The sequence below is a fragment of the Equus przewalskii genome, chromosome 2 (genome assembly GCF_037783145.1).
Source record: "Equus przewalskii isolate Varuska chromosome 2, EquPr2, whole genome shotgun sequence".
NCBI classification, from domain to species: Eukaryota; Metazoa; Chordata; class Mammalia; order Perissodactyla; family Equidae; genus Equus; species Equus przewalskii.
The window spans coordinates 52,305,252-52,327,608 of NC_091832.1; the positions used below are offsets into that span (position 1 = coordinate 52,305,252).

Sequence of the window (22,357 nt, forward strand, 5' to 3'; positions counted from 1 at the left end):
GGTGTTGGGAGCAAACCCAGGGCAGAAACAGTTTGAACGAAGAAGAGAGTGAAGACAGGCCAGGTTCTCTGAGGGAGGCGTGTGGTAGGGACCCCTGCTGAAAGTCAGTGACCTGGACTTTGTGAGCCTCTTACCTGCTCTTGTATTGCTCCTTTTCTCTCGCTGACCTGAGCTGCTGAGGAGTCTCTTCAACAGGGGCTTTCAGCAATGTTTCAGCATAGTTCCTTGCTGTGCTACAGGAAATTAAGAGACGATGTTGAGTCTGGGGTTGGATCAGAGTGAGAAAAAGGAGCCGCTGTCCGATGGCTGCATTGTGAGCATGCAATCCCCATGGGGGGGCCCGAGTCTTGCATCAAGATTCTCTCCTCTCCAAGGGATGGACTCGTTTATTAAAGGGGCTGGTGAGTTTTCTTATTTGTGGAGAGATGCCAGGCCCAAATGAGTCAGCTTCGGATACTGCCCTGTTGAAAGTGGAGTACCTATGGGATACAGAGCTAAGGAAGCTCAGAGAATAAACACTTGAAGTTGGTGGGCGCAGGGAGGGCTTCAGTGAAGAGATGACATCCAAGCTCCCCTTTCCCTTGGATGTTTCCTTGGGCATTCAAAATCTTGTAAAGCAATCTACAAGTTTTATAGTTTCAGCTATCCATGATCCCACTGAGTTCAAGTAGGGAGAGAAAATGTAATGAATCCGGTAGGGACTGGCCCTGACTGGGATCAGGAAACCTGGTTCCAGGTCTTCCTCAGCCACTAACTCGTGTGACTTTGGAAACAGCATCCCGTTTCTCTTCTGAAGAGTGAAGCAGAGACAAAATGACTCCTGAAATTCTGATCGTCTTAGTGTCACTCTGTGTGGTCCACTTCTCCCTTCTCTTGAAGCTGGATGCAAAATAACCAATAACCATCCTACAGATAAGAGAGAGAAGGTGAGTTTTTCTTGAACCAGGATGAGGACAATAGCCTGGAAAGGCAGTTTCCACAGAGGAAGAAAGGCTTCTGGAGAAGCATGTTTTCAGTATAGTCTTACACCTTCTTAGAACAAAGAACATACATTAAACACTCCCAAGATACACATTCATCAAAGATGCAAAGAGGTATCCAGTTGCAAATTAGCAGGTTAATATGACCCTGATGTCAGGAAAGGGGCTAATACTGGCAGGCGGAGTGGGCTGGGGCTCAGGGTGGGATCTTACCAATAGGGCATTACAGATTCTGGCATAGGAGGGGAAGTATGCATTCTTAAGAGAGTACATTCTTTAATGGTTAAAGCAAAGGTACAATGTCTGTTTGGTAGGCCATAAGTCAGGCTTCTTTAGTTCAAGCCAAATCCATTTTGAACCAGAATAGCTACCCCATAACCCCAATATGTGAAAATCTCTTATCAGATCCCTGCTGGCTTGTGGCAGGAGTCAGAGCAGTGCCACAGCAATGCTGAGCCTGGAAAGGTGGGGGAGGGTGCCCCGTCACTGCTAGCTGGGGGACAGTGATGCAGCGTGTGGAGAGCAGATGTGGGGAAGGGGTAAGAGTGCACATTTGGGGAGGTGGGAGGAAGCGGGGAAGGGCCCAATCTCAGAATGTCCTGGGCCTTCCCGACAGGGGCTCTTATCCAGAGCCCTGGGACCTGCGTGGGCTATGACATCAGACACTTGTGAGGGGGACGAGTGAAGGTGAAACTGAGTCACTCGTCACTGCCTGCCTGAAGGGCAGAGAGGGTCCAAGGTTGAGCAGACGCCCCCTGGGAAGAGGTTATGATATTCTGGTTCAGTCTGCTGGATATGTAATCAGGCAATCCCCAGAGGAAAAACCACCAAGGCAGTTGAGAAAGAGGAGGCCACTGCGAGAGCTGCTGACTCACAAGGAATCCAAACGAAGCTTGGGCCTGGAGGTTTATGGGTGAGTTTCACAATCCTTTCTTTCTTTTGAAGTATTTTACTGTTTTCTCCACCAATGTCTCATTTTTCCTGGAGTTGCAGCTACCCTTTGGGTAAAGGATGGTTCCTTCTCCTGCACAGAAACAATACAGAGCCTCCATTTTACAGATGAGGACACTGAAGCTTCGGGGACTTGCCCGAGGTCACAGAGTTGGCTGGGGAATTTAGGTTTGTTGGCTTCCGGTTTGATATTCTCTCTTACACGAGGCTCCTCTTAACACAGACTCAAAAACCACATAACTCCATAAGTACTTCCCGGGGGCGCTTGTCCGTGGTCGGTGGTCCGTGGTCGGTGGTCCGTGGTCGGTGGTCTGCGGTCGGTGGTTGGTGTGTGTCAGTGCTTTGGGTTGGCAGATCAGCTTCCTCTAGCTGTCAGGACTGCAATTACACAGAATCTAGGGATTGAAAATTGCCCCTCAACTGGCTGGCCAGTTTCCAGTTTTTAGGGAAACCAAGTATAGTCTTCACACTGTTCTTTGCTGATACGCGCCATGAGGGTAACTTTTCCAACTTGTATTTTGTAGCAGCACATAAATTGTGCAGAAAAAAGTCACAGCAATGGGCCGCACAGCGCTTCCTAAAGGAGCCAGACTTAGGACCCTCTTGAGACAAACCAATGCTGTGACCAGGTGACTCAGTACCCCCCAAGCACATGGACTGCAGCGTGGATCAAACCTCAGCCAGTGGATTTCCATCCCGCCGCGTGGTGTAATGAATGGAGGCTGGCTTATGGGTTAGCACATAATGGCTGAGTCTAGGACAACAGAAACTTGTTTAGATTATATGCTTGGAAGAGAGTTAGCTATTGAAAACATCTCGCTGGAGTTCCCAAGCCAGGAAACTTAAAAAGTAGCAAATCTGAGCGGTGTGCCTTTTATGTGTGAACTAACAAATCAGTGGAGGAAAGAAAGAAGTTTTAGATAGGGTCCCTCCCTCCAGGAACTCAAAGTCAGAGGGAGGGTGTCTTCAGTCCATTCAGGCTCCTGTAACAAAATACCATAGACGTATAAACAACAGAAATGTGTTTCTCCTGTTCTGGAGGCCGGCAGTCTGAGATGAGAGTTCTAGTGAGGGCTGTCGTCTGAGCTGCAGATGGCCCCTTCTTACATCCTCACGTGGTGGAAAGAGGGCAAGAGAACTGTTTGATGTCTCCTTTATAAGGGCACTCACTAATCCCATGCATGAGGGTCCACCCTTACAGCCTGATTACCCCCAAAGGCCCCAGCTCCTAATACCGTTACATTGGGAGTTAGAGTTTCAACATATGAATTTGGGGGAGACACAAGCATTCAGCCCATAATGAAGGGTAATTCCAAGACATCAGCACAATGAAGGATTAGTACAGCCCTAAGCAATTGTAGGGCAGGGTTAGATGGGTTGGGAACAAAATGCCCAGTCTTGGACTCTGGCTCCTATTTTAATGCAATAACAACAGCAAAAAATGAACAATAACTAACACTTATTGGGTACTTACTGTCTGCTGGTCACGTATCGCAGGCTGGGTTCTCCAGAAGCAGGCCTGGAGACAGAGTCTGGGGTATCAGGGGTCACCACCTATGAAAGGAAGGGGGAAGAAGCAGGATTAGTGAGAGGAAGAAGTCAGTCCATGATGCAGGCCCCAAAAAGCCTTGGCCACTCTGTCCGGGAATTCTACAGTGAGTGTTGCCCGTTAGTGTCCCACGTCGGGCAGAAATGGCCAGTACTTTATCCATCCTCACCCTTCTCCCTCAGTTATCAGATACCCCTGGCAAGGGGGTGACCTCATCTAGGGTGACTCTCTACAGCTGCGGCAGCCCCTGAAGGAGCTGACAGCTGGCCAGTTGGCTGTTGACCACACTCCCTGCAGCTGGGCAGCAAATCCTTGAAGGAAGGCCTGGGCAGTGTGTCTCCACGATCACCACACCATGCTAAGCTCTTTGAACATGTTTACTCTTTCCAGTGAGATGGGTACTGTGATTTCACAAATTAGCTCATGGAGGCTTAGAAATGGTCAATAATTTGTCCATGGTTTCCAGTGGATGATTATGATTTATAATAAATATATATTTGGTCTTTGTCTCCATTTCTGGCACAGAGCTGCTAAAACCCTTGGAATTTCCTAAGTGATGAGAGCAGGAAAGGTGTCTTGATATGTATAACAAACTCCTGTCAACCACACTTGAGTTTATGTGAATGAGGTGACTTTTGGAAAGCACCTAAGGACGGGGGGGGGGTTGCCGGGAGAACCAACCATATGAATAGACAGCTGGAACTTTCAGTCCCCCCTTCCACCACTCAACCCCCAGAGAAGGAGAGGGGCTGGAGATTGAGTTCAATCCCCCGTAGCTAATGCTTTAATCAATCGTGCCTATGTAGGGAAGCCTCCGTAAAACCCCAAAAGGACAAGGTTTGGAGCCCTTCCGGGTTGGGGAACCAGAACCCTCCCCGTGCCACAGTGCCGGGCCCCAAGCTCCTTCGGGGAAGCTTCTTTGTCGGAGGACTTGCCCTACGTATCTCTTCATCTCGCTGTTGATTCATATCCTTTAATATCCTTTGTAATAAATCAGCATCTAGTGAGTAAACAGGTCTCCTGGGTCCCGTGAGCCACTCTAGCAAATTAATTGAACCCAAGGAAGGGATTGTGGGAACCCCACCTGATTTACAATCAGTCAGAAGCACAGGTAACGGCCTGGACTTGCGATGGCACCTGAAGTGAGGGCAGTCTTGTGGGATGAGCCCTCAACCTGTGGGATCTGATGCTATTTCTGGGTAGGTAGTGTCAGAATTGAGCTGAAGTGTAGGACACCCAGCAGGTATGGGAGAATTGCTTGACGGTGTGGGGAACCCCTGCCTGCATCCCCACACAGTGAAAGTGGTTGCAGAACCCCTCCTGATGACAGAGAGGGGGTTTAGCTAGGTAAATCTAATTTTTGCATTTTTCTTTTCCTTTTCTGTTCTTATCTCAATTGGGGCAAGGGTTGGCTGTGATTCTCATCATCTTACCAGATTTATAAAGCTCATACACATACCACCTTGTTTCTTGTAAACTGATTGCATCTTTGCTGCAGGTTTCGTATAAATAATTCCCTTTGACTCTGGAGAGGACTGGAAGAGAAACTTCCAGAAACCAGAATTGAGTTTGTTATTGTTTTCTGTTTGCCATTAGCAGAGCTTCTTGGGAGTCCGGCCCTTTATAGAATGGATCCAAATCTCAGCCACCTTTACCAGTTTCCACCATCCTGGTCACTAACGAGAGGACGAAGAACAGGTGACATTCCTTATTGCCACCTTCTAATTTTGCGCCACTAACACTGCAGACAGGGCTGTCTGGCGTCAGGCTCCGCCAGACTCCTCCCTCAGCTCAAAAACACCGTTGTGGCAAGAGAACATTTCTTCTGGTCTTCCCGAGTCCGGTGAGTGGCTGCGGAGGCAAGAAGTGATCCTTCTAGAAGGAAAGCCTCCAAAGCCGAGTTCTTGTTCCGAGGAGACAAGGCCAGCCCCAACTCTGGGGAGGCATTTAAGGCCTGGAGCGGGCGACGAGGCAGCCGGAGGGGGCGGGGAGTGGAGGAAACTCCAGGGGCAGCGAGGGGGTTTGGAGGAAGCCCGGGAGAGGGCCCGGAGGGCGCGCTGAGTTCGTGCAGCTCACCCTCCCGGAGAGGCCGCTCAGGTGCCTGCTGGCGCTTCTGCTGGGACTCAGTCTACACCACGGCGGGAGCGGTCTGGTCACTGAGAACCGAGGGGCCGGCGCCCTCGGGGGAAGGAGGTGAGAGGGACCACCGTGCTCCGCGCTCCGGGGAGCGAGCGGGTGGAGGCCGGGCCTCACGGCTCTCCGGCGGGTCGCGCGTCTTGTTGGGAGGCGAGCACCGGGTGCCAGACGCCAGACGCTGAGAGCCGTCGGGCGGTAAAGTCTCCGGAGTCTGCTGCCTGCGCCCCCGGCCAGGTCCTTGCCTTGACACGTGCCGCATAACGCTTTCCTCTCCAGCCGGTTTCTTGCGCCCAGGCCCTTTGTGTCCCCACGCGCGCCCACTGGTGCAGGTACTGGGCCCTTAGTCTAGGTTTATGGTTCTTACTGGCGCCCTCCTTCCTGCGATGCTGGGGCAAGCCCGGGAGCCACTGAGCAGAACCTTCCTGCTCCCTTCACCGGATAAAATCCTCCGGGACATTCTGTTCTTTACTCTGTGCAGGGACCTGTCCTCTCCTCCAACAGCGGGATCCTGCCAGGAGCGCCTCTTCAGTGCAGGGAGAAGGACCCTGCAGCAACTCGGGGGACATTTGGCTGATTTTACCAAGAAGGCCGGTCCCTCCAACCTGACCTCATGACTTGGCCCTTGGCCCTCATCTCAGCCCAGCTAGAGTGCCTCCAGATTCCCAGCGAGGAGGCCTTCCTGGCGGCACCAGAGGTGACCGAGGCCCTGGTCCAGCAGAGGGCAGGAAGTGGATGGTGCCTTCCTAGGGCTCCTCTGGATGCTGCTGAGAAACGTCCTGCTGTGTGCTGTTGTCCTGCCCTTTTGCCACCTGTGCTCCAAGGTCACCAGTGTCCTCGTTTTTTTCCTGGTGGCCTTGGACTTCCTGGTGGCTCTGCTGGTCATGCCTTACAAAGAAGCCCGGAGCTAGCTACAGGCCCTTTGGGGGCATCTGCGACATCTGAGTGGCCTTTGACACCATGTGCTGCACAGCCTCCATCCCACGCCTGTGCCTCATCGGCCTGCAGGCTATCCGGCTGTGGCCAGTTCCTTCTACTACCAACAACATGTGGCCACTAGGCCTGCTCTGGTGGTCATTGCGGTAGCCTGGTTTCCTTCAGTTCTCACGCCCTTCATCCCTGTCCACCTACACTTTGGCATCAGGCAGACGGGGCAGGTGGCACAGGGCAGAGCCCAGCCCAGCCCAGCAGTAGAGAGCCCACTATCTGGTTCAAAGATGCAACCGCAGCCTCAGCCAGACCTATGCGGTGGCCTCCTTGGTGGCTAGCTTCTATGTCCCTGTGCTAGTCATGCAGGTCACTTGTGGTCACATCTACTACCTCTCATATTGTCAGCTGCACAGCATTTCTGTTCTGGAGCTGGTGAGTGTGCCTGGCTGGAAAAGGGCCCCATGGGGCCCTGATCAGCCCCTGTCCTGTCCCCCTAGAACACTTCCTACAAGGAGACCAAGGTGCTAAAGACCTTGTCTATCGTCATGAGGATCTGTGTGCTGTTGCTCCCCTTCTTCGCTCTCAGCTGCCCGATGCCCTTCTGCCCTGCTGCTGGGCCGGGGCACCCACCCTGTGTCAGGGAGACGTCTTCAGCATCTTTGAGTGGTGTGGCTGGGCCAACTCAGCCCTCCGTCCCACGGAGTATGCATTTAATGGGGAGTTCCGCAGGCTTTTGTCTCTTTCCTGGCCTGCAGCCCCTGCCCCTGGTCCCCTCAGCTGTGGTGGAGACGGTCATCTTCCGCAGTAAGCTGGTGTCCTGCCACAGGGACACACCCTGCCTGAAGGAGATGGCTGCTGCTCCTCCAGTAGAGGCCCCCATTCTGAACCCAGCTCCCCTGGTCCTAGCAGATGAGATGGCACTGAGCCTGGAGGAGGGCTCCTCCACTGCACGGGCATTATCCCTGAAGAAGATCGTCTCCTGCTCTCCCATGTGCTCCGAGCAAATGGCTGCAGCAGAATGTTAGAAGGTGAGCCATGGAGCTGGCATGTGGAGTCTGGGAGGCCAGAAGCTGAGGAATTGAGAGACTTAAGTTAGTGACACCTCTGCAGTGGAGGGGATGCCCTTGTGGGATCTGTAGGGCACTTTGGTATCATGTTTCTGGGTTCTCTACATCACAGGACTATTTCTGGGTTTTCCCTTTCGTTCCTGTAACTAGTTCTTCCCATCTTACGGCATCAAGGCAGTCCTCACCCCAAAACCCTGTTGGACGAGACATCTGGTCCTTGATCAATCATATCTTTTCTCACTCCTCAAATCTTGAAGGGAGTCAAAGTCTTTTAGGCCACAGTCAGATCCCAAGCTTTATATGCTCATATTCTTTGGAGAGGCAACATGCTGAGTTAAATTTACACTGCAGGGTGAATGACTGAAGGCGATGAAAGAGGGCAGGATGACTTGAAGGGGAGGGTCTGGGTGTGTCAGAGGACATGGTGGAGAAGCAGGTGGGTGGAGGCACTGATAGTAAACTTCATAATTTGGCCAAGAGCTGTCTCTGCCTACCAGCCCTTTTCCTTCCTTGCTGCTGGGGTATGATCTGAGTTTACCGCTGGGGTTGGTGGTGGTGGTGATGATGGTAATGGTGATGCAGCTGGTAGTGATAGTGATGATAGTATTGGCAATGACCAGCAGTGTTTGTGGTGATGGTGGTGGTTATAGTGGTAGTGGTGGTGGTGATGGTGGTAGTGATGATGGGGGTAGTGGGGGTAGGGGTGGGGTTGCTGATGGTTGTAGTGGTGGTGGGGGCAGTGGTAGTGATGGTGGCTGTAGTGGTAGTGGTGGTAATGATGATGGCAGTGGTGGTGGGGAAAGGATGATGTGGAGGGTGAACATAAGGGTGGAACCACCTCAGGGTAGACTTGATAGTCAGAACTTTAGAGTGAATCAGCCTCAGAGACCAGAGTTCCAAGATGAGGCTCAGAAAGGGAGTCACTTTTCTGTGGTCACCTTATGAGTAAGGGACAGAGAAGAAACAGGAACCTGGTGTCATGACTCATACTCCTGTTGGGAGCCATCTGGGCTAAAGGCAGCCCTAGTGTCCCAAGGTCTATCCCTGGCCAGTAGCCTGGTTCCCAGGCAGCTCCCAAGCCTTAATTCTTGACTTTCTCATTAGCATACAGTTTAGTTGGCAGAATAGCCAGCTAGTCCCCTGGGGGACTTGAGGGATCAAGTCAACAAGCAGGTAAGTTTTGAGGAGGTGAGAGAAGAGGACCATGGCACATGGGGATGCTATGGCAGGAGGCCTTGGAGTGGGTGCTGGTGAGCACAGGGGATCTGACAGGTGGGTGGAAGTCACATTTCTGAGACAAGCTCTGCATATGGAATGACTTTTCCCAGTGCCAAGTGGGAAGCAGGCTGAGAGCCCCTGGAGCCAGGCTGTGTGTGGACAGCTGGGGCCCAGGCTCAGCCAGGACTCATGGCCATTAGGTTAACATTGTGACAGCCTTCCCTTCCCTCACAGTGTAGAGGTTGAAATAGCAGGATAGAGTGGTCCTTTCTGCTTTTGTCTACAGGTTGTTTTGCATGGTGGAGAGAAGATGGCAAGACCTAGGGCCAGCAGCCGGACTTGTGATTTTGTGGCCTGGACCCTCGGTCCATGGCCGGAGGAGGTCAAGAGAGCCTTGGATCTGGCTCTTTCAGAGCTGGAGCTCCTGGAATGCCTCAGCTGCACAGGAGAGACACACAGGGGTTCCCTCTCCTCTAGCCTTTATGTGCCACACGCGGTGCTAGGTACTGTACGTGGGTTGTCTCATTATGGATTAGTTCATCGCTGCTTACCTCAGTGAGGCCAGCACTGTTAGCCCCATTTCGCAGGTGAAGAAACCAAAACAGAGATGTGCCATTTGCCCAAGGTCACAGAGTTAAGTAGCCAAGCCAGTATCGAAACGGGTAGTCTGACCCCAGTACTCTCCCTCATAGGCACCATGCTATTCTGGGATAATGGGATGAGGGGGAGTTTGGGGATAGAATGTCCATGTTTTTTGGCTATTTTAATAAATTGCTTAGGATCTGCTCTCTTCTTATGTGGTTATGCAGGGATTTCCGCTTTCTGTGCAAAATACAGACAGGTGTGTCCCCAGCCTGACTTTTCTGCTGTTCCATGGGCAGAGATGCATGTTTGCTGTCACTGTGGTGCGTGGGTTTGGAGCTACCCTCATTCCCACTAAGGACAACTGTGGGCTGGCTTCCTGTGCATGCAGGGGTGGGCCGGCGTGACCCAGTGCAGTGAGGAGACAAGAGATCTGAGTCCTGGCTCCATCACTGCCTGGAAGTGTGATGTAAGGAAAGGCATGTGCCTTTGTAGAATATTCTTCTTTATGAAGAAAAGATCCGAGGGAATAATTATTTCTGTTTAGCCTACCTCAAAGGTGGGCATTGATGACCACAAAGAAATGGGAGCTGTGTAAATGCTTTTTGAAAGTATCAAGTGCTACACAAATGAAGGGTGTGATGAAGGTGGGGACTCCAAACTGCCCCGTGGAATCAGGGGCATTTTCCCCCGGTGGCTGGGCCACTGTCCTGTGCAACCTCAGTCTCAAACACAAATCAGGTCTACTGGCCTTGATCAGACATTTGTCCTGCTGTGGCCTGCCCCCCTCCCTACTTGGGTCTTGAGCTGGGGCTGAAAGAGGGAGGCAGGTTGAACTGGGGCCGGGTGGAATGCTGCCAGCAGTGAGGGGACACAGGGAGCCCTTGTGGGGAACACTCCAGCCACCTGAGGGTCTGGGGCTTCTTGGTCAATCAGAGCCTGGCTTGACCACAGCGGCCATGGCCCAGGCTGGCTGGCCCTGAAGGGGTGAGGGTAGTGTTGAGGGAGCCTGGGAGACTAACTTTGTCGGTGGAGGGAGATTGCAAGGGGCCGTGCCCAGGCTCCAGAGGCCTGGTGGCTTTGGAAGGGTCTGCCTTGCCTGCACCCCAGCTCCTCCGCCCCTCCCTGCAGCAGGCACTGTGCGGCACTGAATGAAACCGAGCAGTGGCTGAAGAATCTTGGCAGCACTGGGCCTGGGGCCTGAGACAGAGATGGAAGCAGGAGGGCTGCAGGGACTTTGAGTCCAAGCCTCCCGAGGCCCACCCCTGGCTGCACCTCTCTGAAGCTGTCCCCGATGGCCCAGTCCTCACCACCGTACCCTGTCCCAGTTCCCGTGTTTCCCGTCTGCCTGATTTGGTTCAGGACCTCGTTCGTTTTCTGACTTAGGAACTGTGTAATGCCTGTCTTCTTGCCTAGTCGAAAAGCCCCTTGAGGCAGGCAGTGCGCTTTACCCTTTCCTTGTCCTAAGCACAATGTTTGCATTCAGAACACACCAAGAGAGACTGATCGGAAAGCACGGTGGGGCCAGGTTAGGGTCTGGAAACCCGGAAGATGGGGAGGGCACTTGAAGGCTGCAGAGCTGCCAGCACAGACCTGACTGAGTCCACGGCCAGGCCAGAGCCCTCGGAGGGGCAGCAGGAACTTCTGTTCCCACCTTCTCTCCTCCTCTCCTTTCCAGGGAGACTCGACCAGGGCTTCTGGAGCAAGAGACTGCCCGGGTTTGAGTGCCGGTTCTGCCAGTTATTAGCTGTGTGACCTCGGGCAAATCACTTAACTTCTCTGTATGTTAATGTCTTCATCTATAAATTGGGGATGACGATGGTAGTGCCACATGGCACTGTTGTCAGGAACAAATGAGTTCAGTTGTGTAAAGCGGATAGAGGCACCTGGTATAGAGGAAGCCAATTCAGCGTGTGTAGCTCTTAGACCCTTCTGAGGCCCTGTCGCCCTCCGGGAGGTCCACCCAGGGACCTTCTGTCTCTTTGTTCACTTGTGGAGCTCTGCTCTCTCATCGGCAAAGGTCCAAACCAATACGAAAGCAGTGTTCGCATTTTGTGCGGTTTAAATAGTGCTCTTGTCTGGACGCACCATCACGTGTCTTTCTCTGCCTCTTTGCTTCTGTGCCCTTCTTCAGGGTTTTGCTGATAGGCTTCAGATTAAAAATAAATATTAAGGTTTGCATAGTCAAATATTGACTAATAAAGAATGTAAAGGCGTTTTAAAGAATTAAGCAAATGAGGGTCTGGATTTTCATTGAAAATTCTTAATTTTCACCCAGTTCTCTCAGGGCAGAACGTCTGCAGTCAGCTGTAGATTCTCTCCCAGGGTGAACTGGGCTGAGTCATGTGGTCATCCTTTAAAAAGAAATTATTATACATTTTTTTCCTTTTTCCTTTCCTTTCATATCTTTATTGAAGCAAAAGAGACACTTTTTGGTTCGCTATATTTTAGCCTGTTTTTCTTCGTTGTATGTTACGCTGGGTAAAGTCTTTATATCATTATTGTTTTCTTGTGATGATCTGGAAACTATAGATTATATTTCTTATCTTTCAGTGGTTACCCTCAAATTTTTAGCATATGGATTTAACTGTACAGTTTTCTATCAAGTTCTAAAATTCTTCCTTATCTTTATCTTTTCCCATTCGAGAACTTAAAGATGTTCTAACTACACATTGACTATTACCCTGCCCATCTTTTTACTGTTTTCAAGAGCTTTAGTTTGGCATCCCAAAATCAACTTCTTGGGGCCAGCCCAGAGGCACAGTGGTTAAGTTCGTGCACTCCACTTTGGCAGCCCAGGATTTGCAGGTTTGCATCCCTGGCACAGACCTAGCACCGCTTGTCAAGCCATGCTGTGGCAGCATCCTACATGAAATAGAGGAAGATTGGCATGGATGTTAGCTCAGGGCCAGTCTTCCTCACAAAGAAAAAGAAAAAAAATCAACTTATTATGGAAAATTTCAACTATACATAATCATTGGAAGAATAATGTACCCGTCACCCAGTTTTTTTTGTTTTTTTTTTTTAAAGATTTTATTTTTTTCCTTTTTCTCCCCAAAGCCCCCCGGTACATAGTTGTGTATTCTTCGTTGTGGGTTCTTCTAGTTGTGGCATGTGGGACGCTGCCTCAGCGTGGTCTGATGAGCAGTGCCATGTCCGCGCCCAGGATTCGAACTAACGAAACACTGGGCCGCCTGCAGCGGAGCGCGTGAACTTAACCGCTCGGCCACGGGGCCAGCCCCCCATCACCCAGTTTTAATAATGATCAACATTTTGCCAATCTTGTTTCCTTTATAATTCCATGCTTTTCTTCTCCCCTCCCCAACAGGAATATTTTAGGGCAAATATAATTATATATCATTTTGTCTATACACACTTTAGTATAAATCTATAACAGATGAAAAAGTAACTACAACAATGAACATACCTGAAAAGTAAGAACAGTCCCTTCATACCGTCTAGTACCCACACTGTGTTCAGATTTCCCAGACTTTATCAAACACGTCCTTTTCCCATTGGTTTGTTCAAATCTGGATCTACGAAGGCCCACCTCTTGCATTTGGTTGATGTGTCTTTTCTTACCATTAGTTCTTTTTCATGTGTTTAGAGTTTTGGTTTGCTAAATTCTCCTTTAGTGGGTAGTTTTTCCCCTTTCTTTGAGTTCACTCATCCTTGTTTGGTGATTCTGTGCCTGCCTCCATCCCTGCCCCAGGGCACTCAGTTAAGAACAAGGTTTTCGGGGCCAGACAGGTGGCGCAGCCATTAAGTTCACACATTCCGCTTTGGTGGCCTGGGATTCATCAGTTCGGATCCCGGGTGTGGACATGGCACTGCTTGTCAAGCCATGCTATGGCAGGCATCCCACGTATGAAGTGGAGGAAGATGGGCACAGACGTTAGCTCAGGGCCAGTCTTCTTCAGCAAAAAAAAGAGGAGGATTGGCAGCAGATGTTAGCTCAGGGCTAATCTTCCTAAAAAAAAAAAAAGAGCGAAAAGAACCAGGTTTTCTAGGCAGCAGAGAGTGATGTCCTTATTGGGCATACCATTGCCCCAGTTGGCTAGCAGTTAGTGTGGCCCAGTGAAGTTATCTGTGGTCTTCTGCCTCCTCGAATAAGCCATAGCTCCCAGCACTGGTCAAATGTAGCTTTATGCTGTATAACTGTGTAAAGGGGAAGCTCCCCCTCTATCCCTGGTTTTAAGAGGTTGGGTGGCTTTGCTCTCCTCCTCACATGGGGCACTTTTATTCCTTGTTAATCCACAGGGACTGAAATCCCAGAGCCTCTGCTGGTTTCCAGACGGGGAGCCCAGCTGGCTCGCGGCTCAGTCAAGCTTACTACATGGTGTTTCCCAGAGACGCCAGTCATGTTTTTGAGCACAGCTGTGTCTTTTTCATTTACCTGCCTTTTTCAACAATATCAATTTGTCTGGAAGTCCACGCACATGATTTTCCACTGCTGTTTCTTCATAGGTACTGGGAAATCTGTTCATTCATTCATTCAACAAATGATTATTGAGTGCCTACTGTGTGCCGGGCATTGCACTGGTCCTCCTGCATCTCCTGCTGACCTCTGCCTCCCCGAAAGCCAGCACGGCCTTTTGCACTCCTTTGCCTCAGAGAGGCTGGGCAGAAATTGCCCACCAGTCACTGACTTTCCTGACTTTTGTTCTCGTAAATTCTGAGCCCCTTTAGGAGATTCTACTAGAAGTCCTCAAGAGGCGAGGGAACTGTGCTCATGGGGGAAAGAACAGAAGACATTTAGGGAAACAGAAAAGAGGCAGGGGTCTGTGGATCCTACCACAACCCAAGTCGTTGGCAGGCCTTCAAAGGAAATGGATTGTATGTTCCACCTGGGGAGGCTGGATGTAGGCCCCCAGGTTTCCAGTCTCAGCATAGATTGATTTACCCCATTTGTGGCAGAGAAGCAGAGAGCTGCCCAGAATCCATGGGACCACTGTAGGCTTAGATAGCATCTTAGAGGCAACTGCTTCTGGTAGTTTCCATGTAAATGTCACCACAGTGAAAAAAATCTCATCTGATTAGAGTTCTTAAATGCAGACAAGACAGAGCACCCTGAAAGGAGCCAGAGGAAGAGCATTTCAGGCAGAGGGAACAGCCACTGCAAAGCTCTTGAGGCAGGAAAGAACTTGTAGTGGAGGCAGAGAGGAGGCCAGTGTGGCTGGGGTGTAACAGGCGAGGAGGAGGGTGACGGTGTGTGAGGCTGGAGTGATCCTAAGGTGAGGCGCTTCAAGCAGCGAGGACACGGAGCTTAAGGAGGCACTCACTCTCAGGGTCATGCCTCGCTTGCCTCACCCTGGTCCCGACCCAGTGTAGAAGGCCAGATAACTTAGAGCCTGGTAATACATTATTTTAATGTATTGGGACCATTAAAGGATTTTATATAGGGGAGAGGATGCTATGATTTGATTTACCTTTTGAAATATCACTCTGGTAACTTGTTATGGGAGATCTTCAAGATTATCCCATCAAAGGGGTCTGAAGACCATGGCGCCATATTTTTCTTTTCATGATGCCTAAGGGAAAGAAAATAAAAAGGGGCAAAATGTCTCACTCCTTTAGTGGATAGTTGCTAGCTAATCCCTACAAGGACTTGGCTGGACACTGTGGTTGTGACCCTCTGCCCCTCAATTAGTGAGTGAGTAATACCAGCTCTGGGGATCAATATTATTCAGACACATAAGAGTCTCCATGTTGCCAGCAATAAAGCAGACAGAATTACCCTAAATGTCTCTTTCTGCAAAAATGCCCAGAAATACTTGGTAAAATTTAACAAACATAAATTTAAATGTATATCTGGTTATAGGATTGAACAAATGAAAAAATATATTGATATTGTTGGAAAACAGTGTTGTTACTATAAGAGAAAGGATATATAAACAAGGAATGGGAGGAAAAGGGGGAGAATTTGTTGATTTGCTGATGTTGGACTAGAATTAAAGAATCGACTCATATTTGACAAAAACTAAAAAACAAAAAGCTCTTATCTCTGTCCATTCAAAGGGCCCTGTATTAGTCAGGGTTCTCCAGAAAAACAGAACCAATAGGAGATCTATCTATCTATCTATCTAAAGAGATTTATTATAAGATATTGGCTCTCACAATTATAGAGGCTGAACTGTTCCATGATCTGCTCTCTGCAGACTGAAGACCCAGGAAGGCCTGAGAGCCAGAGAGCTGACGATGTAGATTGCAGCCCGAGTCTGAAGACCTGAGAACCAGGAGCACAGAGCTCAAGAAAAGAATGGTGTTCCAGCATGGCAGTCAAGCAGAGGACAAATTCCACCTTTTCAATCTATGCAGTGTCTTGGCTTGTATTGGATGATGCCAACCCACATTGGGGAGGGCAATCTGCTTTACTCAGCTCACCAATTCAAATACTAATCTCTTCCAGAAACACTCTCACAGACATACTTAGAAATAATGTTTAACCCAATATCTTGGGATCCTGTGACCTAGTCAAGTTGACACATACAATTAATCATCACAGGCCTAGAAACAATGGACCCCAAAGCAATGAACACACATAAAGCCCGATCTTAATTTTAAAATACCATTCCCCAGTGAAAGGAATCAAGGCTCCTTGGATAAATGATTCTGAGGGCTGGGTCTGGGAAAGTTCCAGGTGAGCCTAGAATATCTTGTTATTCCAGAAAGTAATTACTCAAAAACCAATGAGAATATGTCAAAAGGACACAAGAGTCCACTTGAAGGGACTCCTAATGGCCAACTTCAGAACAATCTGAGAATCAAAATGAATAATGAGAGAAGTTGTTTTTAACACAATGTGCTTAAAAATTAGTGAAATGAACACATCTATGGACAGCTAATTTCCAAGAAAGGAACCAAGAATACACAATGGAGAAAGGAAAGTCTCTTTAATAAATGGTATTGGGAAAACCAGATAGCCGCATGCAAAAGAATGAAAGTAGACCATTATTTTACACCATACACAAAATTTGACTCAAAATGGATTAAAGACTTGAATGTAAGACCTGAAATCATACAACTCCTAGAAGAAAACATAGACAGTACACTCTTCAACATCACTCAGCAGTATGTTTGTGAATATTATGTTTCACCAGGCAAGGGAAACAAAAGAAAAAATAAACACGTGGGACTACATCAAACTAAAAAGCTTCTGCAGAACAAAGGAAACCATCAACAAAAGAAAAGACAGCCTAAAAATTGGGAGGAGATATTTGCAAATTATATATCTGATAAGGGGTTAATATCCAAAATATATAAAGAACTCATACAACTCAACAAAAAAAACAAACAATGAAATTAAAAAATGGGCAAAGGATCTGAATGGACACTTTTCCAAAGAAGATATACAGATGGCCAACAGGCACAAGAAAAGATGTTCAACATCACTGTTTATTAGGGAAATTCGAGTCAAAACTACAATGAGCTATCACTGTACACCTGTCAGAATAACTATTATTATAAAGACAAGAAATAAGTGTTGGAGAGGATGTGGGGAAAAGGCAACCCTCATACACTGCTGGTGGGAATGCAAATTAGTGCAGCCACTGTGGAAAATAGTATGGAGATTCCTCAAAAAATTAAGAATAGAAATACCATATGACCCAGCTACTCTACTTCTGGGTATTTATCCAAAGAACACAAAAACACTAATTTGAAAAGATATACACACTTCTATGTTCATTGCAGCATTATTCACAATAGCCAAGCCTTGCAAACAACCTAAGTGCTCATCAACAGATGAATGAATAAAGAATATGTGGTATATATATAATAGAATACTACTCAGCCATAAAAAAGATGAAGTCTTGCCATTACAACTAGAATGGATAGACCGTGAGGGCATTATGCTGAGCAAAATAAGTCAGATGGAGAAAGCCCAATACCGAATGATTTCACTCATGTAGAAGATTAAAAACAAACAAACAAACACATAGACACAGAGAATAGATTGGTGGTTACCATAGCGGGAGGATGGGTCGAAAGAGATAAAAGGGCACATGTGCACAGTGACAGACGGCAATTAGACTTTGGGTGGTGAACATGATGTAATCTACCCAGAAATCAAAATATAATAATGTATGCCTGAAATTTGTATAATGTTATAAAGCAATGTTACCAAAAAAATAATAATGAGTTTATTTTGAAACTAACTACAATGATGATAATGACTAAGGCGGGCCTAGGTAGGAGGATGGAGAAAGGAAAGCTCTCCTTGGAGAAGAATGTCAACTAATAAACATCAAAGGAATAATAGAAAAAATTACCATTTTGCAACCATCACACTAAAATTAATACAGTCAGTAATAGCTAATTTAGACACAAATTTCCATTAAGCAAAAGCTTATTGGGAACCAGGATATTCACACAGCCTGAAAGTATCACCCCACAACTTATTATGACAAATGAAGGAAAATACTTTTCAGTGGATCAACCGGGTAAATACCAGCTTAACCAAATAAACTTAGCATTACCACTAATGCAGAAAATGCCATCATGTTCCTCCTGATAGGATGGACCGAGAAGGACACAACATTTAGTATGCGCAATTCTTGCCAAAAAATGTTTACTCTGAAACTACTCACTAAGAAAATAATCAAATCCAAATTAAGAGCCATTCTGAAAAAAAACTGGTCTAGACTTTTAAAATATCAATGTCATGAAAGACAAAACAAGGCAGGTACACTGTTCTAGATTAAAGGACACAAAATAGACAAGACATCTAAGTAAATGGTGTGGTCTTTAACTGGATTCTGGATTACAAAAAAAACAGTTTTAAAGGACATTATTGGCACAAATGGAGAAATTGGGCTGTATTGGATGAACTCACTGTGCCATTGTTAAATTCTGAGAGTATGCTAACTGCATTGTCATTATGTGGGACATATGTGGAGAAGCGTTTAAGGTAGAGTGTTGCGATATCTGCAACTAACTTTGGGATGGTTCAGCAAAGAGAAAACGTTAATGTGTGTCTGTTCAGTCTGTTCTTCTTGCGGTTCTTCTGTGAGTGAAACCAGGAATGAATGAGTTAAAATTTTCCCTGGGTTAGAAGAGAGGAAAAAATTGGACATAAGCTCTGCTAACTGCACTGTGCATGCATGTACTCAGCTGCTCAAACTAACCAGATCTTTCTGTAATGAGTGAGTGAGTTTCCCGGGAAGTCAAGGTCCGACAGTCAAGAAGAAAGGCAGTTCAGTCTCAAAAGGCCACACGCAGGCTGAAGGTGATGCCGCAGGCTGGTGGGGAGGCACAGCCAGCAAGGCCACCTGCTCCCCTCCTCTACCTAAAAACCCCACCTTTTTCCCTGTGAGGAGGTGGGTTTGAGTTTTCTACTCCCACCTCCTCGTCTCGCTGGCTTTCAATAATAAACCTCTTTCCTTGCTACAGGCCTGAGCTTTTGGTGATTGGCTTTGCTGTGAATCGGGTAAAAGAAACTGTGTTTTGTTTTCAGTTTCATGGGTTTGAAATATTTCAAAATAAAAGTGGGGATAAAATAATGCATTACTGAGATCATAAAAAAAGAAAAGAAATCCCAGGGGACAAAAACAAAACTTAAATCTAGATGAGCTGACATGGTGGCTGCCTCCAGGTGGGGTGCACAGAATTTACAACAGAGACAAAGATGAATGCAAAAGTCTATGCAAGCAGAGAGCTGGAACCAAGACTCACCAATTACACTGTGAACCTGAAAGTACAACACCCTCCCCGAAAAGGTGAACGAGAAGCAAAGTTGTCCTCTGGGACAAGGAGATGACAAGGCAGTGTGTGTATCTCAGCCTGGACTCAGACGGAAAAAAATAAGTATCACCTGGGAAATCAGACACAAGCCTGCTCACTCTTGTTTGGGGTTTAAATTGACATTTTTCTTGTGATATTAGAACCACCAAGACGAGACATAAGAAGTGATGCTATATGTGTATTTTACCAGAATTTAAAAGAAGAAAGTGGGCCCAGACTATTGACACTGTGAACACCAGGAAGAGGCAGACAGCTCCTCAGGCCTTCACACAGGCCTCACACCATTCCCACAGATGAACCTGCGGAACATGAGCTCGTGGCCCCAACAAGGAAACAATCCACCACGAGTGAGGGCTGACACAGAAAATAGCAAGGTTAGACCCCCAGGTCGTCGGCTAAAAGAATGCATAGCTGAAGACTATAAAAATGAAAATATTTAAAGTAATCTAAAGGCATAAACAAGGAATCAAAAGAAAAGAATAATACATTGCGAAAATGACTAGGCAGATTTTAAAAAGAAAATAGAATTTTTAAAATAAAATGTTTGTTTATTCAACAAATATTTATAGAAATTAAAATCTCAATAAATGGGTTAAACAGCAGATTTGATATATCTGAGAAAAGAGTAAGTGAACTGAAAAATAGATGTGAGGAAATTACCCAAAGGCAGTACAGAAAGATTAAGAAATTAGAGAAAGGCTGGGGCAGGGGTGGAGGAGAGGGGAGAAGAGAGAGAGAATACAATGAAAAGGTCTACACATGCCTAACTCAGCACCCAGAAAGAGTTTAAAAATGCAGGAGAGATAATATTCAAGGGAAAATCAATGAGAGTTTTCCAGAACGGATGAGAGCCATGAATTCTCAAATTTAGGAATAGCAAACTGCAGCAGATTAAATAAAAAATAATCCATATCTATATTTAGATCCTTTGGTCATTAAAAAATTAATAAAGCATATGATGAACAATGCAATATATTAAATGTTGTGGGACCACCACAGCAGTGCTCATAGCCTTAAATGCATATGTTGAAAATAAAAGAGGAACACTGAAAAATCAGCCATCTCAGCTTCCATATCAAGAAGCTAGGAAAAAACAGTAAATCAAACCTAAAAAACTAGAAGAAGGAAACAAACATAGGAGCAGATATTGATGAAATAGAAAACAAATGTACAACAAAGAAATTTATCAAACCCAAAATCTGGTTCTTTGACACGATTTATAACATTGATAAACCTCTAGCAAGACTGATCAAAAAAAAAAACAAAGAAAATGAAAGAAAGATCACTACAGACCATAGAAGCAGTTATCCTACAGATATTAGGGACAACTTTACACTTTTAAAAATACAGCTTACCAAACTGACAGAACAAGGAACAGAAAAGCTGAATAGTTTGATATCTGTTGAAGACATTGAATCCATTATTTCAAACCTTCTCACAAAGAAAATCCTGGTCCAAAATGGCTTCACTGGCAAATTTTTCCAACCATTTAAGGAAGAAATAACAGTTTTGCACAAACTCTTCCTGAGGAATAGAAAAATAGGGGCTACTGGCCAACATTTTTATGAGGTCAGCATAATCTAGATACAAAACCTTGACGAGTACATGACAAAAAAGGAAAATTAATACATCAAGATTAAGGGCAAGTTTATCCCAAGAGTACAAAGGGAGTTTAATACTTGAAAATCAATCAGTTCAGTTCACCACATGAAAGGGAGAAACACAGAGAAAAAAACATAATTATCTTGACAAATTAGGAAAAGCATTTGATAAAATTCAACACCCATTCATGATTAAGAAAAACATAACTTCTTTAGCAAGCCAAGAGTAGAGGATAATTTTTTAAAATCTGATAAAAGTCATCAACAATAAAACCTATCAAGAACATCATATGTAGTGGTGAAATATTGAAAACTTTCCTATTGGTATCATGTTTATTTAACGTAGTACTGGAAGTTCTAGCCAGTTCCATAGGGCAAGGAAAAGAAATAAAAAGTGTAAGCATTGGGAAACAAGAAATAAAGCTGTCTTTATTCACAGGTGGTACAACTGGGTATATAGTAAACCCAAAGAATCTATAGACAAATTACTTGAAAGAAAAAGTGACTTTTGCAAAGTCACCAAAAACTCAATATTCAAAAAGTCAATTATATTTCTATAAGCAATAAACATAAAACTAAAAATTTTAAAGATATTATCTACAGTAGCCCCCAAAATATCAAATTCCCGAGAAAGAGTCTAATAAAAGATGTTTAATACCACTTCACCAGAGTTTCTCCACCTTGGCACTATTGACAGTTTGGAATGGATGATTATCTGTTGTGGAGGTATATTAGTCAGCTCTGGCAGCTGTAAACAAAAATACACAGACTGGGTGGTGTAAACAACAGAAATTCATTTCTCACAGTTCTGGAGGCTGGAAGTCCAAGCTCAAGGTGCCAGCAGATTCAGTTCCTGGTGAGGGCTCTATTCCTGGCTTGCAGACAGCTGCCTGCCACTGTATCCTCACACGGAGGAGAGAGAGCTAGCTCTGGTGTCTCTTCCTCCTCTTCTTCTTCTTCTTCTTCTTCTTCTTCTTCTTTTTTTTTTTTTTGCTGAGGAAGATTCGCCCTGAGCCAACATCTGTTGCCAGTCTTCCTCCATTCTCTGTATGTAGGTCACCACCACAGCATAGCCACCAACAGTGGTGCAGGTCGGTGCCCAGGAATCCAACCCCAGCCGCCAAAGCAGAGCATGCTAAGCTCAACCACTAAGCCACCCAGGCTGGCCCTCTCTTCCTCTTCTTTTAGGGGCATAAGCCCTATCAGATTAGGCCCCACTCTTATAACATCATTCAACTTTTATCACCTCCCCACAGGCCCTATCTCCACATACAGTTACATTGGGATTAGGACTTCAACATATGAATTTTGCCAGTTGTGAATGTCGACCCCATAAGGGGGATTGTGCATTATGGGATGTTTAGAAGCATCCCTGGCATCCATGAGTTGGATTCCAGCAGAACTCTCCACCCCGCAGTGTGACAACCAGAAATGTCTCCAGACGTTTCGCACTAGGTGTGGCGGGGGGGTGGGGGGGGGGGCGCCGAAAGGGTCAGGGAGGGGGTGCAAAATCACCCCTAATTAAGAACCATTGCTCTACACTGAGCACTGTAAAATATTATAGAGAAAAAATGTTAAATTCTTAAATAAATGAACAGATATAAA

General features: G+C 46.5%; 1 long non-coding RNA gene across 2 annotated transcripts; it reads right to left on the bottom strand.

Annotated features, from left to right (window-relative positions):
- Positions 1 to 134: 134 nt before the first annotated feature.
- On the bottom strand, positions 135 to 20,630 carry LOC139082024 (uncharacterized). Of its 2 annotated transcripts, XR_011537678.1 has the most exons (4): positions 20,507 to 20,630; positions 14,840 to 14,941; positions 3,406 to 3,485; positions 135 to 233 (listed from the first exon to the last, which is right to left on the bottom strand). It is a non-coding gene; the product is annotated as an uncharacterized lncRNA (long non-coding RNA). The 2 variants fall into 2 exon arrangements; XR_011537677.1 differs by lacking the exons at positions 135 to 233; positions 3,406 to 3,485 and adding an exon at positions 13,246 to 13,380.
- Positions 20,631 to 22,357: the final 1,727 nt, after the last annotated feature.